Source organism: Spermophilus citellus (genome assembly GCF_964194105.1).
Source record: "Spermophilus citellus genome assembly, chromosome: 16".
In the NCBI taxonomy this organism is placed as follows: Eukaryota; Metazoa; Chordata; class Mammalia; order Rodentia; family Sciuridae; genus Spermophilus; species Spermophilus citellus.
The window spans coordinates 5,186,278-5,203,933 of record NC_138196.1 but is presented as its reverse complement, the minus strand read 5'-3'; positions in this window follow the sequence as shown (position 1 = coordinate 5,203,933).

Below are 17,656 nucleotides of genomic sequence, written 5' to 3'. Positions count from 1 at the left end.
CAGGCTCCAGAATCAGAACAGATTCAGGGTGTGAGTCCTCCTCCCTCGGCCTCCGTTTTCTCACTGGTAATGGCGCTTGGAACTACTGTGGAGATGGGCTGAGCTGAGGCATGGAGTGTGCCTGCACTGTGTGGGGCCCAAGGGAGCACGTAGCAAATTCAGTCCCCTCCCCTGACGCCCACTGCTCAGCCCTGGGGTCAGCCTGGTGTCTGCCTTCCTCAGGGAAACCTCCCAGAAACTGACTGGCCCTCAGTCCTGCTCCATGCCCTGTTCTGAGAGGGATCAGTGAAATCTGTGGCCTGCCTTTCTTGCTTCCTAGTTGTGAGACGTGTTCATTTTCACTTGCTTTGTGCCACCTTTCCAGCAAGCCCGGGGGAAGTGGGGGAAGTCGGAACTCAGAGAGCACGAGTCCACTGCCCTAAGGTGCTCTGCCTAGAATGGCCAAGGCTGGGATGGAAACCCAGAGGCCTCTGGCTCTGGAGGCCTAGATCAGGGAAGGCTCTGTTTCATGGGAGGACCAAAGCTAACATCAGCACCCCTCATCGAAGGCACAGATGCTTGTTGAAGGTGCTGGTGGGGCCACCAGGGCCAGATATTAGCTGCACATCTGTGTGAGTTCACGATCATACCTGTATGCACACCTGCATAGCTGAGGTTGGGAAGGACTATAACAAATAAAAACAATACTTGGTGGGTTGACCGTGTGTGTGTGTGTGTGTGTGTGTGTGTGTGTGTGTGTGTGTGTTACTGAAGATTTAACCCAGGGGTGCTTTACCTCTGAGGTAAAGTCCCCATTTTTTTTTGAGAAAGAGTCTCACTAAGTTGCTTAGAACCTCACTAAATTGCTAAGTCTGACTTCAAACTTATGATCCTCCTGCCTCAGCCTCCCAAATTGCTGGGATTACAAGCATGCACCACCATGCCCAGCTCAGGCTGACATTTGAAATCAGGCCTTCCATACCAACCACCACAGAAAGAGAGGGAACAGCTGACATTTGCTGAAAAGGATGTAGTGGAAATGATAAATTATATTTTCTCTCCCTGAGCACAACAGCTTCTTCCACACATACATACACATGATAATAAAACTGGCAGTACTCTGTATTTGTATGTATCTAGATTTACAACATAAGCAAAGCTTTCTCCTCTAATTTCCTCCAGTGATGTATTTATTCAATGCTTATTTAGTGAGCATCTATTATGTGCAAGTACTGTTTGAGAGACATCGGTGAACAACATAGAAAAAGATCCCTCTCCTTTGGAGTCCAAAATGCAATGATAGAAGGCAAAAAGTAAATAACGTATTTAAAATATATTGTGTAGGGCTGGGGATGTGGCTCAAGCGGTAGCGCACTCGCCTGGCATGCGTGCGGCCCGGGTTCGATCCTCAGCACCACATACCAACAAAGATGTTGTGTCCGCCGAGAACTAAAATAAATAAATAAATAAATTCTCTCTCTCTCTCTCTCTCCCCCCCCCCTTTCCTCTCTCTTTAAAACAAAAATATTGTGTGACTAGTGTTAAAAAGTGCTATGGGAAGAGAATAAGATCATGGCATTTGAAGGTAAATGGATGGCATTGGAGAAGATAATGCTAAGTGAAGTTGGCCAATCCCAAAAAAAACTCTGATAAAAGGAGGCTGATTCATAGTTGGGTGGGGAGGGGGAGAATATGAGGAGTAGACGGACTCTAGATAGGGTGGAGGGGTGGGAGTGGAAGGAAGGGGACATGGGGTTAGCAGGGATGGTGGAATGTGATAGACATTATTATCCAAAGTACATGTGTGAAGACAGGAATCAGTGTCAACCTATTTTATATACAACCAGAGATATGAAAAATTGTGCTGTATACATGTAATAGAATTGTAATGCATTCCACTGTCATTTATAATGGCTGCCACTAAATAATGATAGGCAAAATTGCCATTGAAATGTATAGTGAACAACTACAAATAAAAAGCATTTAATAATAATAATAATAAGATGGTAGACAAATATTTTCTTTATCCTTTTATTCTCCTTCTTTTGCTTATCTCTACATTTACTTTATATTATGAATATCTCTAATGACATTTTAAGTTAAAATAATATAGCATTGTGTTCTAAAAAAGTGCTATGGGGGACAATTAAGCAGGAAGAAAAAGAGTCAAGCTGTCGGAGGGGAGGTTACAAGTTTAAGGTCACAGTGAGAAATTGACACTTCAGAAAGCTCTGCAGAGATGGAAATAAGGCAGCTAGATGTCTTGGGGAAGACCATTCTGGACAGATAGAACAATCCATGTCAAGTCCCCATGCGGGTTACATGCTGTAGCACAAAGAGACCCATGTGTCCTGTGCCACGGGAGCTGAGAGGAGAGGAACAGGATTTGAAGGCAGAAAGGAATGAGGGACCCAGGGTAGAGGGCTTTCGGCCTTTGGCTTGCTCTAGGCGACAGGGAGCCATGGGAGAGATGTGACTTGGATTAAATAGGACCCCAGGCTTGGGGCCTTTAGGCAGAAGACAAGGCTGTGCAGAGCAGGGGTCAAGGGTCACCTACAGGGCAGACAGCGAGGTGCTGAGAAGGGGCTGGTTTGGGGAAGGGTTCTAGAGATACCAACAAGAGGTTTGGGGACAGAAGGGATGTGGGGTGCTTAAGAAAGAAGAGCCAAGGAATACCTCAGATGGATGAACTCCACTGTCTCCACTTTTACTTTCACCACCCTGGTGCAAGGGAGGTGCCACCTCTTCTTTCCTGGAATTCAGAAAATGGCTCCTTGTAAGGATTTCTGGTCTCTCCCTTGCCCTGCCCTCTACAATCTATTTTCCACCCAGCAAGGGATCCTCTTAAAAGTGTAAAGCAGGTCAGATCCCTTTCCTCTTCAAATTCTCCTTTGGATTCCATGATATTTCAAAAAAAAAAGCTGAGCCCCCAAGCTTACTGCTGTCTGCCATTCCATGATATTTTCCTGGCTCCACCTCCATCTCCGCTGTAGATGGCTCTGCTGTCCTAGGGGCTCACCAAGCTCAATCCTACCTCAGGACCTTTGCATTTGCCATTTAGTCTGCCTGGGATGTTCTTTCTGTCTGCATTGTCTGTTTCTCATTTTTAAAATCATAGCTGAGAAGTCATTTCTTTCAAAAGAAATCATACTGTGCACCAACACCCCATCTAAATTAGATTTGTCATTCTGGGTTTTCTCTCTTGGTTTTGTTTTATGCCCTTTATAACACATTCCATGGACTCTCTGTTGATTTCTATGACTTTTGTGTCCTTTACTCAGCTCACTGAGGGTGAAGCCAGGGACCACACAGACTTGGCCCACCCATGTGTCACCCTGTCTGATTCCAGGACAGGCATTCAGCCATTTGTGTGTGGGGGTGGGGTAGGGGTGCTCAGCGATTTATAGGCCTTTTAACATCAATAGCCAGCTTATAAAAAGAGTGTTTCCTCACTTTACAGATGAGGAAAACGAGACACTCATGACCTCTCAGTGCCTTGGTTCAGCTGAATGGATAAATAAATTAGGTATATTCAACCACACAAATAAAAAAAAGAACTGTTGCTATTTTTATTAATTCAGACATATTACATGGTAGTATATTGAGTTAAAGGAGACACCATAATGACATCTTATGTTTGATTGAATTTACATTCAGTCCAACAACAGATTAACCTATGACATGGGGCTGGGGATGTGGCTCAAGCGGTAGCGCGCTCGCCTGGCATGCGTGCGGCCCGGGTTCGATCCTCAGCACCACATACCAACAAAGATGTTGTGTCCGCTGAGAACTAAAAAATAAATATTAAGAATTTTCTCTCTCTCTCTCCTCTCTCTCTCTCTCTTTAAAAAAAACCTATGACATTAGCAGTCAGAATGGTAGTTAACCTTGGGACAAGGACTATGACAATACAGTGAGGTTTTTTGTTCCTTGAGTTGGATTCTAATTACCCAAATGTAATCACTTTGTGCTGAATGCTTCTGATTCGTGGATTTTCCTGGCTATATGTAATAATTCAAGAACAAATTTGAAGAAATAACATAAGGAGTCCCCACCCTCACAAAGAAGGAGGAGGAGGAGGAGGAGGAGGAGGAGGAGGAGGAGGAGGAGGAGGAGGAGGACGACGACATCTACTGAAATGATATACCACAAGTGCTACTACCTGTGGGGAGAAAGTTCATTATGTATCATTTAATGTGACCAGAAAGAAAACCACGTAGAAAGCTAACCATGCAACTTCAATTCATTTCTTAAAATCTTCCAGAATTCATTCTTACAATGAATTCTTCTCTCACATAAAACAATGGCTATCAATTAATATAAGGTGTTGTTTTATATAAAATTTAAACAAAAACAGGAAGACATCTTAAAATATCTGGAATACTAAGGGTCTAAAAATCATCCCAACTATCACCACATTAATGCAAGGACCTCAGTAATGACCCAATCTCTACCAAGCTTCCTGCTGTAGTGATTGAACTCTACTGGTAAGGCCGCAGGTGGGGAAAGACATTCAAGAAAATGCTATAAAACTCAAAGAAATGTCCAGAAAAGCACTGCCTTCTCCTTAGGTCTATAGCGGGTTCATCTAGGAATTTGTTTAGAAGATTTTTATCTTGGTAAGGTAATATGACAAATTGTCAGATCAATTAATTTGTTGCCATTCTCAGTATTCTGTAGTCCCTTTTTGATCAATATGGTGTACTGCATGATTGCTCAATATGATTCATATAAAAATTGATAGTATACAAACTTTCATCAGAAATAACTATACCCTAAATTACATAAGATAATGAAAAATACAGATTGCTCATTTTTACTCAAAACTTTATAATAACTTAATCTGTTACTGGTGTAGAGTCCTTTTGGTCTCACAGCCTAGGAGGGAGGCATTGGCAGCTTCGCCAAATGCTGGGGGACTAATTAAATATTTGTATTTATTTCATCATTAGCTCTTAGACAAAATATGTTCCCAATCTTTTAAACATAAACTGACTTTTGATAGAGGTAGGGGACAGAAATAAACACCCAGTCTCTGTACATTATATAATATCAAAGTAGTGATTCAACACAACACTGAGGCAGAAAATGTTTCCAAAGCAATTATCAACCGGAACACATAGTCCATGCTTACAGGCAGCTCAATTCCAATCATTTAGTCCTTTTTCCTCAACTAAAGTAGATCTCAATCTTTAATTCCCACATCTAAATTAAAAGGTCTCCCTACCTCAGCCTTGTTTTAAATACTTATCCTTCTAAGTTTAAATTTTCCTTGCAACCAAATGCCCAGTATTCTACTTCCTCCTTCATCTCAAATTATCTCTTTAAATTGTTTTTACTTATTATTATAGCCCCCTCCCAAGTCTCTACCCCAGGATAAGGTACAATTTAAAGAGACTACCCCCTACATTGAAGTTTAACCACAGAGGCCCACAATACCATTTTCCTTGCTTAGTTTAGGAAGGATATATTTTAACTAAAATTTCATTATCATAAATTTCTTCCCTATATTTCTCCTATTCCTCCTTCTGTTTTACACACAATCACAATGTAGCAAACTCTCAAAATGTGTGTGTGTGTGTGTGTGTGTTGTGGTGTGTTTGTGTGTGTGTGTGTGTGTGTAATTTTTTTTCATACAAAGACTTCCTAAAAATATATAATTGTAAGTATGCCACAAATACCATTTGGAATTCCAATGTTAGGGACACAGATTAAAAAATACAGTGAAGTTTTCTTCTAAGTTATGTTTGTTGTTTGTTTTTAGGGGTAAGAAGGCCATAGAGGATTGAGGGCCTTCATACAAGAACTAATTGCTTCACCTGAAACTACAAACTGTATTGCAGCACAATTCCTTTGAAGACTAAAACTTTTTTTTCCTGTAAAAGAAAAAAGTTGAAATTGCATGAATAAAAAAGAAAGTCTCTATACCTTGGCCATAAAGATACAAAATGTTAAATAACTCATTTTTCCACTTGAGAAACAGGCTTCCTGTACCAAACTAGAGCAATATGAAGTATGTATTAATAAATATTAGAAAAACACATCTCCACTTTCTACATTTTAAAGACTTAAAATCATGGTAAAATGGTTTTAGAGAATGCCCATAAATTTGGTTATCAATTCAGAATACAACCTAAGTGATAATTTGTGAGTGTCATCTGGGATCCAGGCAGCCTCATTAACAAAAACACAAATTGCTGAGATTATACAAATTTAAAATTCACATATATTTTTACATATGGATTGAATTAATCTGTTCTTGGTACTGGTTCCCATGTAATAAAGAATTGTTTGCAGGTTTTATTAAAAAAAACCCATATCTTTAGAAATTAAAATGTGCAATATTCCAGTTGAAAACCACAAAAAGAATTCCTTTATCAAAAAAGTTAGTTGTGAGACAGGATTCATTTGCATTAAACTTTAAAACTAAAAGCTCAGTCAAAAACAATTCTGTTTGAAACTCTCATTCCAAGTATCTGCCACAAAAGTGTACACAGTCTATTATGTCATAAGTTCTGAAACCCAAAAGCTTTATAAACATAGTTAAAAGTGGAATCAGGATCCAGAATCTAGAAAAAGCTCTATGGGGCTGGGGATGTGGCTCAAGCGGTAGCGCAGCCAGGGTTCGATCCTCAGCACCACATACCAACAAAGATGTTGTGTCCGCCGAGAACTAAAAAATAAATATTAAAAAAATTCTCTCTCTCTCTCTCTCTCTCTTTAAAAAAAAAAGAAAAAAAATAAAAATCTCTAATTCACCTCTAATTCAGCTAGCCCAGTCTAATGATAGTTTTTAAGAAGCTTGTAGCTAAAAACTGTTACCTGGCACACTGGATTTTTTTCTCAAAAGCAGTGTCTGTATCATAGCCCATGTTGTTTTCAGGCATTTTCCTGTAGAACCAGTGGCATCTAAAATTTGCAAGTTCAAATTGTGTACTTATCTCTGATACCTACCAAAAGGAGGGACTGGATATAGAGAAAGATTTCCTGTCCCCTAAAATGTTTTGATCACTGCAAGAACTGCTGCTTACTGTGTCCTATCAATGTCAAATCTCAGGGATTCTTACAAAGAATTCAAAGGGGGATATGGCAGGGTGGGTTAGTTCATATTATAGCCAGTCTGCTTTCTGAAGAAGATATCCTGCAGATAACCTGATATGAGATATCCCCTCAGGGACCCTTTACATCTAATAATCCTACCAAAAGTCCATTTGAACATGTAATATGAATCCAATATGTTTACAAACATACTCAAAAGGCATTCAAATGTCAATTGTCTCATATTGTGAAGTATTATCTTTTAAACATAAACCTTTTTTTCCCAAAGCTAAACCCAAAGAAAATGACAAGTGCTACAAGTTTTATAGTACAAAGGACAAGAGCAAAAGCATCTGTTTTCCTGCCCTGTTCTGGTCTTCTTTCTGCCCCCACTCTACATCCTGCAGACCATTTGTAGGTCTTGGTTGTTAAAATTTATTTCTACAGTAGTCTTATAATACTCTAGATGCTGAAAACTTCTTATCCTTTAACATTGCTTGGCTTAAATTTATGTACTGCTCTTAGGAAGCAAACCCAAAAGCCTTTTTAATGACCTACTATGGAAAATTGTCCCCACAAAGTTCAGATGCTGTGTAATATCAACTCCCTGGAATCCAACAAAGGAAATGGCTTACATTCTTGGAAAATGAAGCCACTAGCAGCTTTCTCTGACAAACTACATCCTGTGGCAACTGGGAGTATTTCATACAAAATCTACATTTAAATAGATGCTTATGAAACCAATAAACAAATAGCACTGGGTCCTTGAGGATAAGAGAAGGAATCACACATGGAAAATACAGCAAGAAATTATTTTCCTCTACATTTAGAAGTGCTAGAGCCCATACTTGAAGTCAAAAGAAACCTGAGAATTGTAAGTTTGTCTTCCCTGCTGTGGGTAATGCTCAGCTCCTGAGGAAAATGCTGGCAAAACCGATTCTTTGCTAAAATAAAATAAAAACAGAAACTAAAAAAGTAGAAGGGAGTCAATGATCTAATATTTCTTTAGGCACAAGTTACACAAAAATATGGTCCCCAAATTTTGCAAGCTTTCATTTCAACTTTAAAATATACTAGTTTTGATCATTTTCCATCTCTTCATCTTTTAGAAAATGCCCCTCTGTTAGGCTCTGCCATCCCGGGACTGGAGGTGTTGTTTTCATCCTTTTGATCTCCCACAAGTGGCCCCAGGTGTCCCTACCTGACAGTGCCTGGCAGCCAGCCCAGAGAGTAAACTGGGGGGCTTCTTTGCTGTCGCCTGACCTAAGATCTGCCAACTCCTCCCAAGACCCACATTCTGCAGGCCACGCCCCAACTCACGTGTCCCCTGAGATCCCTTCAGGACCAGGAGCTCCATACTGGAGTCAGTTTTCCCAATAAGGCACTTTCAGGGTCGTGGAGCAGATGCTGCTCTCTGGTCCTTTCCAAAATCTGGGCAGCCTGGCCTCCAGGGCACACAGCAGGCGGCACCCACAGCCTCAGGAAAGCGGGCTCCAACGCTGGTCCCTTCACAGTGATGGAGAGCGACAAGTAAGAGCCCTAGAACGGAGTGCCAGAGACACCACCAAGCCCTGGAACCTGCAGAGCCCAGCGATCTGGGGATGAGTCCCGGTGCATGGAGCCTGGAGCACAGCCCGCACTCAATACAGGCCTCCTGCCCTCTCCACAGAGGGGACTGGGAGCTCCAGCCTCCCCTGCTGCCAGGCTCTGCTGCCCTTGGGCCTGTCCTCCCGCCCAGTGTGGGCTAGCTCCGACTCCCGAGGCAACTTGTTCACCTGGTGCCCACCCTAGACCTGAGCGAACTAAAAGAAGAAGAAAGACCGAGAGAGGGACACTGCCTTCCCAGGACTGGGGACCTCAAGAAACCCTCTGGAAAACTGTCCAGTTTGGCTGACAGGGAACCCAGACGCCGCCGCTGGGGCGCGGTTCCCAGGGAGGCGCTGGGTTCCTTTTCTTCCCTCTAGAAAGACCTGAGCGCCAGGACTCAGACCCTCCTCAGCTGTGGACTTCTTCCTGCCAGTGCCCCCTGCCCGCACCTTTCTTGAGTCTCTCTTAATGATTATGTGACTTTTTGCACCACTTGGGGAGCAAAACAGAACACTTAGCCTTTTTTTAAAAAATAATTTTTAGTTGTGGCTGAACACAATACATTTTCTTATTTATCTAATGTGATGCTGAGGATCGAAACCAGGACCTCACACATGCTAGGAAAGCGCTCTACCACTGAGCCTCAATCCCAGCCCCACTTAGCTCCGTTTTAAAACAGATCAACTCTGTTTGCATAAAAACAAGTAGGCTGGGGTGAGCAGTCATGATGCTGTTGTTTATTTATTTATTCGCCTTGAAAAGCACAGAGTGTTCAGCAACTATTAAGAATGAACACCTGGGTAGTGGCTTTGCAGGTTTTTTAGGAAGGCAGGTGAGTGCCCAATGCCTGGGATCCATGTGACTTACCTGGAAACCGGGCAAGCACCAAGGTTGATCTTTCTTTGTGAAAGGCTGCCATCATGAGGCTACAGCAAATATTGAGCCCCAGTGCCCAGCTGGGTTTTACACATTACTGAGGTGAATCAACTCTTCTGAAATGCTTGCTGTTTTCTGCCTCCAGCCAGAAAGTCATCTCAAAATATTGATTAATTTCAGAAGGAGGAAAATAAGGTTCTAATGCTGCCATCCAGGTCCAAGTCTTCTCCAGGGCACCTGCTAGGCCTGCTGTGAGCCTCCATCAAAATGGTCAGGAATTCACTGACAAATTTCAAAGGGGCTGAAATGTCATTATTGTTTGTATAATTTTGGATTGATTAACAATAGCATAAATGACACAAACATGAGAAAGGTGGAAGGTATGAAGAAAACCTCTCATTGGCAATCATTTCTTTATTCAGTATTCAGCAGTAGAGTCAAGCAGTGGTTTACCTAGCATGGTTTATTTGGGGGGGGCATAAAATGGCTTAAGTAAGGATCTGGGTTACATAAGCTTCTTTCACCATATCAATGTTCTTTCAGAAGCTTACAATGTTCTTATTATGGACACTCATGCCATCCACAACTCCAAATACAATATGTCAAATCTTTCTTTTCTGAAATCTAGATTCTATTTTTTGATGTTTCATAGTCCTGCCAGTAATTATATTTTCCACCTTGGTTTCCTTTTTCCTCTATTTGCTTTCTATTTAAAAAATGAAATAAAATAAACAAAGAAAAAATAAAAAAAATTCTTCTGCATGCCTATATATCTCACATTTCTTCTAGTTTTGAAAACAGGACTTGGTGGTACTTTACATTCTCTCTAGATCAGCCTGTTCTCTAATTAATAAATCTTGATTAAACTTCCAACATATTCAATGTCAACCTATATTTTGTATGTAAAGGTGTGTTGAGATAAATTCTAGCTGTTGTTTCTTTGTTGAGAGCCATGGCCAGTCAGAATGACACCTGGCATTTGCAAGAGGGAATGCTTGAAATGTGACACCAGCGAACCATTGAGATGATGATTTGAGTTAAGCTATATATAATTGCTGTGATGCTGGATTGATTGTATTGTATATTTGACCTTTACTGTCAGGCAATGGGGCGGCTCTTGCTGCCCGCTACTTTGGAGTTCTAGTGGGGATTCCCAGAAAGTTCCCATTGGTTGGGGAAGTGCCAGAGGAGGGATTTCTGGTGTAGCGGGTTGCTGGAAGGGCCTCGTGGGTGGCGTTGGCTGAAAAAGTGCGCGTGCAGTGCCAGTGAAAGTTGAAATAAAGTAGTTGCTGTTTGAACCTACAAGGCTTTGTGGTGGCTCGGTTATTTGTGCCCATCCAGACTGCAGAATTTCTTCTTGATGTAAACTGTGAAGTGTATGAAAAATAAGTCCAAGCAAATTACTCTACATCTTTTGTAATTTAAAATGATAGACCTCAGCCAGAGCAAACGAACATATACAAAAATACTTGCACCAACCTGGTTTCAGACCCCCCCACCCTAATGGAGAAGCTGACCCCAAAACAATAAGCCCAGAAAATACCCTGTTCACATTTTGGTTCCATGTTAATTACACAGCTGGTATCAGTGCAGAAAAGTAGGCAAATATCAAAGGTGCCAGTTTAGCTCAAGACATTATCAGCATATTTTCTCAACTACTATTGCTGGCAGTATTGTATTGTGGGTGTAATGTTGTAGAATAAAGTAAATCACCAATACCCTGAGTGAGATTGTAGACCTTCCAGAGCCCTGGCCCAACTCTGATGACCACAGTAATAACTCCACAACTACCAATTGCTACTAAAAGAAATTTGTTTGTGCACTGTTTCAACTTTAACAAATTTATTTGAGTTATTATGTTATGAAGTTTAAAGTTTTAGATGCAAAGGTGACTGGGCATGTGCAAATATCTGTAAACTGCAAACAAATAAATTTGCATTCTTTTTTCTAGGACTTTTATTACTATGGTTTCCAACAGTAATTCACAAAAGAGGTTAGAAAAAAAATCCCTGTTTATTCCCAAGGAATCTTTACACAACACTCTTACACAGTCTACTTCACATAAAATTGCCTCAGGGATTTAATTCATAAATCAAATGAATTTCCTGCAGCCTGTACAGTGCTGTTGGAATGGCTATTATAATAATCTAAAATTGTCATGTGTGGTGACACATGCCTGAAATTCTAGAAGTTCAGGAAAATGAGGCAGGGGAATTGGTAATTTGAACACAGCCTCATTCACTTAACAAGTCTCAAAATATAACATAAAAAGGACAGTGAATGTGGCTCAGTGGAAAGCACCCCTGGGTTCAATACTCAGCACCAAACCAAAATTAAAAAAAAAAATAAACATAAGGATTCAGGGTACAAAAACATGTAAAAAATGTTGGCAACAGCATAAATTTAATAAATATATTTTTGATAAAAGTGTTCAGGTTCTTTAAAAGCCCAAAATAAAAAATGGTACATAATCCACTAGTAATAATTTGGGATACTACCACAAGGTTGTACATGCCTGTGCTCTTGTGGCTTAGAAGGATGAGACAGGAGGATCTCAAGTTAGAGACCAGACTCAAAAACTTGGCAAGGTCCTAAGCATATCAGTAAACCCTGTCTCAATAATAAATAAATAAACAAAAGTGGTGGAGACTGGGTATGTAGCACATTGGTAAAATGTCCATGGGTTAATCCCTGGGTTGAATCCTCAGTACCACAAATAAGTAAATAATTAAAATAAAAGAGAGAAAGAGATAGATTGAACTTGCATATAATTTAAATTCAAAATAAATTTTAAAAATTATGGGTATGTATGTAAAGAAATTGAAATCCTTTTGTTGAAGATATTGCTGCACTTCTATTTTTATTGTATCTTTATTCACAGTATCTAATAAAAGGAAACAAAATAAGTGCCTTTTAGATAAAAGGTATTATCAGAAAATGCTTTCCAGCTGCAGATTATTCAACTAGTGCCTTTAGAAACTACACACTTAAAATTAAAACTGGTCCCAGAAGGCAAGACTCAGATACTGGTGTTTTTTAAGTACTCCAAGATATTTGGTATCTGTGGGCACCTTTTTTCAGACTGTTCTAAAACTCAGAATGAGGTACATATGGGAGGTCAGGATGAATCCACAATATACAGTAAATTCTTCAATGGGTAATCTTAACTCAGACAATCTAATAGATGAAACAGTGTTGGAGATAAAACTAGATTCTCTGTTTCACTGATTTCTGGGTTATGGATTCAATCCAAATATGTATTAGAAAAGACTTAAGGCTACTGGTTAAAATCTATTAAAAATAGGTATTAAAAATATACCAAAGGCTGGCTGTGTTGGTGCAGGTCTGTAATCCCAGTTGCTGGAGAGGCTGAGGCAGAAGGAACAAAAGTTCAAAGCCAGCCTTAGCAAAAGTGAGGTGCTAAATGACTCAGTGAAACCTCATTTCTAAGTGAAGTAAAAAATAACCCTGAGACTGAGTCTCAGTAGTCAAGTGTTCCTAAATTCAATCTCTAGGATCCACCATAAAAAATATGTACCAGAGGGCTGGGGCTGGGGCTCAGTGGTAGCTGACTTGTATGGCACTTGGATTAATTCTCAGCACTACATATAAGTAAATAAAATAAAGGTCTATCAACAACTAAAAAATAGTTTTTTTTTTTTTTTTTTTTTTTTTTACATAGTGTACCTATTTGTTGACAGCCTGTCACCTAATTTGCTGTGTACTTTAGTTTTTGAGATTGAAGTTGGCCATGCATGGTGGTTCATGCCTGTTATCTCAGCTGCTTCAGAGGCTGAGATAGGAGGATCCTGAATTTGAAGTCAGTCTCAGCAATGGTGAGAAGCTAAGCAACTCAGTGAAAACCTTTCTCTAAGTAAAAATTAAAAAAAATAAGGGTAGGTATGTGGCTCAGTGGTAGAGTGTCCATGACTTCAATCCATGGTTTTGCCTCCCAAAATATGGGACTGGGGATATAGCTCAGCTGATAGAGTGCTTGCCTTCTAAGCATGAGGCCCTGGGTTTAATTCCCAGTACCAAAAAAAAAAAAAAAAAAAAAAAAACAAAAACAAAAAAAGGAAAGAAAGAGAGAGATTGATCTTTCATGTAGTTTAAATTTAAGTTAGTCCCACTTTTATTTTCCTGCCCCACCAGAGAAAGGTGTTTACTGAAATGTTTGGAATGTTTCTATGGATCAGGGCCATTTTAATAAAATGGTCTTACATATGAAAACAAAATGAATTGAGGACCTTTACTGGGACACATAAATTACACTACCTCATTTAGAAGAAATTAATTCTTTTTAATGTCACCTAATTTTATTCTGCTTTATTCATATGTGAAAAGCTCGGATTTTTGGTAAAGATGGTGCCTGGAGGGGCTGGGTATGTGAATCAAGTGGTAGAGCACTCACCTGGCATGCGTGCGGCCCAGGTTTCATCCTCAGCACTACCTACAAACAAAGATGTTGTGTCCACTGAAAACTAAAAGAAAAAAATTTAAAAATTCTCTCTCTCTCTCTCTCTCTCTCTCTCTCTCTCTCTCTCTCTCTCTCTTTCTCTCTGTCTCTCTCTTTAAAAAAAAAAAGATGGTACCTGGAGCATTTCTATTCCAGGAGCTCAGGTCCATTACTCACTGAATGGCGCTCAAACTTTTAATGGCACAATGGCACACCTCTAAATCCCCAAAGTGGTGTGAACTCTCAGCCAATAAAGAAGTAAGAGCCCACTCCCCCCTGCTCCTCCTCATCCCCAGTTGAGCTCATAACTATCAACACCATATCCCTCTCCCTCTCCCCAATCCCCCTGCCCCTCTCTTCCCCCCTCCACCTATCTTCCCCCCTCCCTCTCTCCTCTTTCCCCTTCCCCCTTCTCTTCTGTGACAGGCCTCCACAGTCCTGCTTGTTCAGTTTATGGAGCTTTTCCACCATTCCTACACAGATGATAAATCAAATCTTTTAAAAATGCTCTCTAGTTCTTGAAGAAAAATGAAATTTAATATGGGAAAATAGTCATTAATAATGTTGAAAGTGGAGTTTTGAGATGAAACAAAATTTCTCACTTTGCCAATTGCATCTGGGTGCTTGTCTCACAAATTTTGAAGAACAAAATCTATTTATTTATTTTTTAAAGAAAGAGTGAGAGAGAGTGAGAAAGAGGGAGAGAGAGAGAGAACTTTAATATTTATTTTTCAGTATTTGGCGGACACAGCATCTTTGTCTGTATGTGGTGCTGAGGATCGAACCCAGGCCGCACGCATGCCAGGCGAGCGCACTACCACTTGAGCCACATCCCCAGCCCAAAATCTATTTAATTAAGCAAGTCAAAATAGAACTCCCACCCTGTGGGATGGGGAATGATACCAGATAAACTCATTTTTTGTGCCATTTTAAAAGTTTACAGATATTTTTTCAGCAGACATGGAAAAAATTTATTTAAAATAGGTTTTAGAAAAGGCATCCTGACTACCATATGGGTTCATTTTCATCTTTTCCGTGACCCATCTTTTCTCTTGCAACTTCACCACAGGACAAAGGACTTTGTTGAAGGTGTTCCCAAAAGTGGGCGTTAAGGTTTTTTACATTTGAAATAGGCCTTAATGGTGCTCATTAACATAGCTTCCAGTTAGCCTCCAGCTGTGGTAGAATGTGGTTCATTATCCTGATTACACTGTCATTTTACTATCCCTTCTATCTTATACTTATTCACTATGAAAAAATAACCCTAGATTTGAATAAGTGAACAGAGAGCTAGAAAACTAGAAGATTATTCTCAGACCAAGGAAGAGCTAAGCTGAAGTTCTGGAATTTATATTGTTGTTCTGAATTTGTGATACTGCTTCCCCTACATTTAAAAAGCTCAGGAGTCATGAGGAGCATTGAGTTAAAATCCAGCATCAGCAACTTAATAAGGCCCTAAGAAACTCAAAGGGACCCTGTCTCCATATAAAAATATTTAAAAAGGGCTGGGGATGTGATTCAGTGGCTGAACACCCTTGGGTTGAATTCCTGGTACCAAAAAGAAAACAAAACAAAAACCCAAAACCCTCCATAACAAGCTCTAAATGTACAATCTCTCTTGTGCATGGAATCAACAAATGAAGTTGGGATTCTCTTCAGATAATTATTCCAGTCTTCACCACACAATGTGGGAACATGCTGGACTCATGGCACATGGATGCCCACAAAGGGATTTAGAGACAAGCTGAAAACACCATACAATTATGGAACAAAATGCCCGGGTTTTTAACTGCTGATCTAAGCTTCACTAGACTAGTAAGGTGGAGGATCGAGGTTGATCTGCCACAGAGACACTTTGAGGAGTCCTGTGAAGATGGCTTAGGCCTGAGCCTACACAATTCTATTTTAAAAATTCTAGTTTCAAACCTGCAGTCTCACGAGGCAAACACACAGAGCACTCCAGTATGGCCTCAAACAAGTTATTTCCCCTCAACCTGATAAATAGAATGAAGCCCCTGGTAGGCTGTCCTAGCCTGATAAGAGAGAAAGGCAAAAATATCAGGGTGGAGACCACCAGACAACATGTTTCTGACCACAGGGTAAATGAAGAGCAGAAACCTGGTGGTAGCTGAAGAAGATTGCAAGGGGGGTCAAAAAGCCCAAAATTTTATGTAAATAATAGAGCTATTGAACAGGGATTCAGCCAGCCAAAACAAGGATGCACTTGAGTTGGATAGCCTGATGAGGACCTGACATCCCATCACTTGTCTTTATTTCCTGATCCTCTGCATAGTACTCACCACTCTCCAACTCTATGCCCTTGTCTGGACCCTGGTGAGAGCTGCAACTTCTCCCTATCATCCTCTCCTCAACCAGTCATCTGCTCCACACCAGGAAAGCCCTCCCTTGGTTTTTGTCCTGATCACCCTGGTCTGAGTAAGTGTGCATATGCTGGACATAAAGCCTAAGGCTTGAGACTTTTGAAATTAGCATGCAGAGGGAGTGTCTGTAATTAGCCTGTCATTATTACATGTGCTTTGCACTGCTTAGAATTAATTTATAATTGTTAGCTGTGAATGGATTATGTCTATTGCAGTACCTAGCTTTAAGAATTGTTGTTGGGCTTGGGATGTGGCTCAAGCAGTAGCGCGCTCACCTGGCATGCCTGCGCACAGGTTCGATCCTCAGCACCACATACAAACAAAGATGTTGTGCCCGCTGATAACTAAAAAAAATAAATATTAAAATTCTCTCTACCTCTATCTACCTCTCTTTCTCTCTAAAAAAAGATTTTTTTCTTGATTAAGAACCTATAGAGTGAAATTATGTTGAGTAGTTGAATGAATAAAGCATTGAAAGGGGCAGAAGTGCATGGAAATTCTTTATTTCTCTCCTGTACTGCATACATCACAATTGTTGCCCCCTCACAACAAGGCCCTAGCCACAATTTTCATTCTCCGCCATTTCCACTCTTGCCAGCTTCAAACAACCTACTTATCCAGTCTCAAGATAACAAGGCACACTTATCATTTTCTTGCTTTCAGGGTTTTCATATTTCTCCCTGTGATTTGTTTTCAGCTTCTTTTTAGCACAGAAACTTGGGCTCCTGATCCATGACAGAAAGCCTACAAAATGATTAAAAGAATGACACCTAAGAGACTGATTGGACAAGTCTTCAGGCACTGACTCCAACCTAAGGTGAGTGGGCCCAGAATCAAGTCCAAAAGGCAGACTGTTCCTTTTTCATTGTTAAAAGACTAGGATCAGGGCTGGGGATATGAACTTAAATAAGAGAAATTAAAATACTTCTTATAAGATATCTGCTGTTTTCCAGATATTCACTGTACCACATATAATTAAAACCTGACATTTTCCCATCCAGTGTGTATAGTGTTGTCTATAACTGTATAAGAAGTCACTCTAAAACTTACTAGTTCACAATTGTATTGAACTGCACTCATCTGCAATATTTTTGCTGCATATGTTTAGCTGTTAAGATTACTGAACTTCAGAGGTTGATCTGGCTGCCAAAAAAAAAGGACCCTGAATCTTCTTCACATGATACCTCAGAATCTAATAAATTAAGGTGAGCTTGTTCTCATGGAGGAGACAGTTTTCTAAAAGCAAAAGAAAAAAACATTAAAAAATATTTCCTGACTAGGTACCTGACTAGTACTCTTTCATAGCCACAACTTTATATAAGCCATAAAAAAAGAAGAG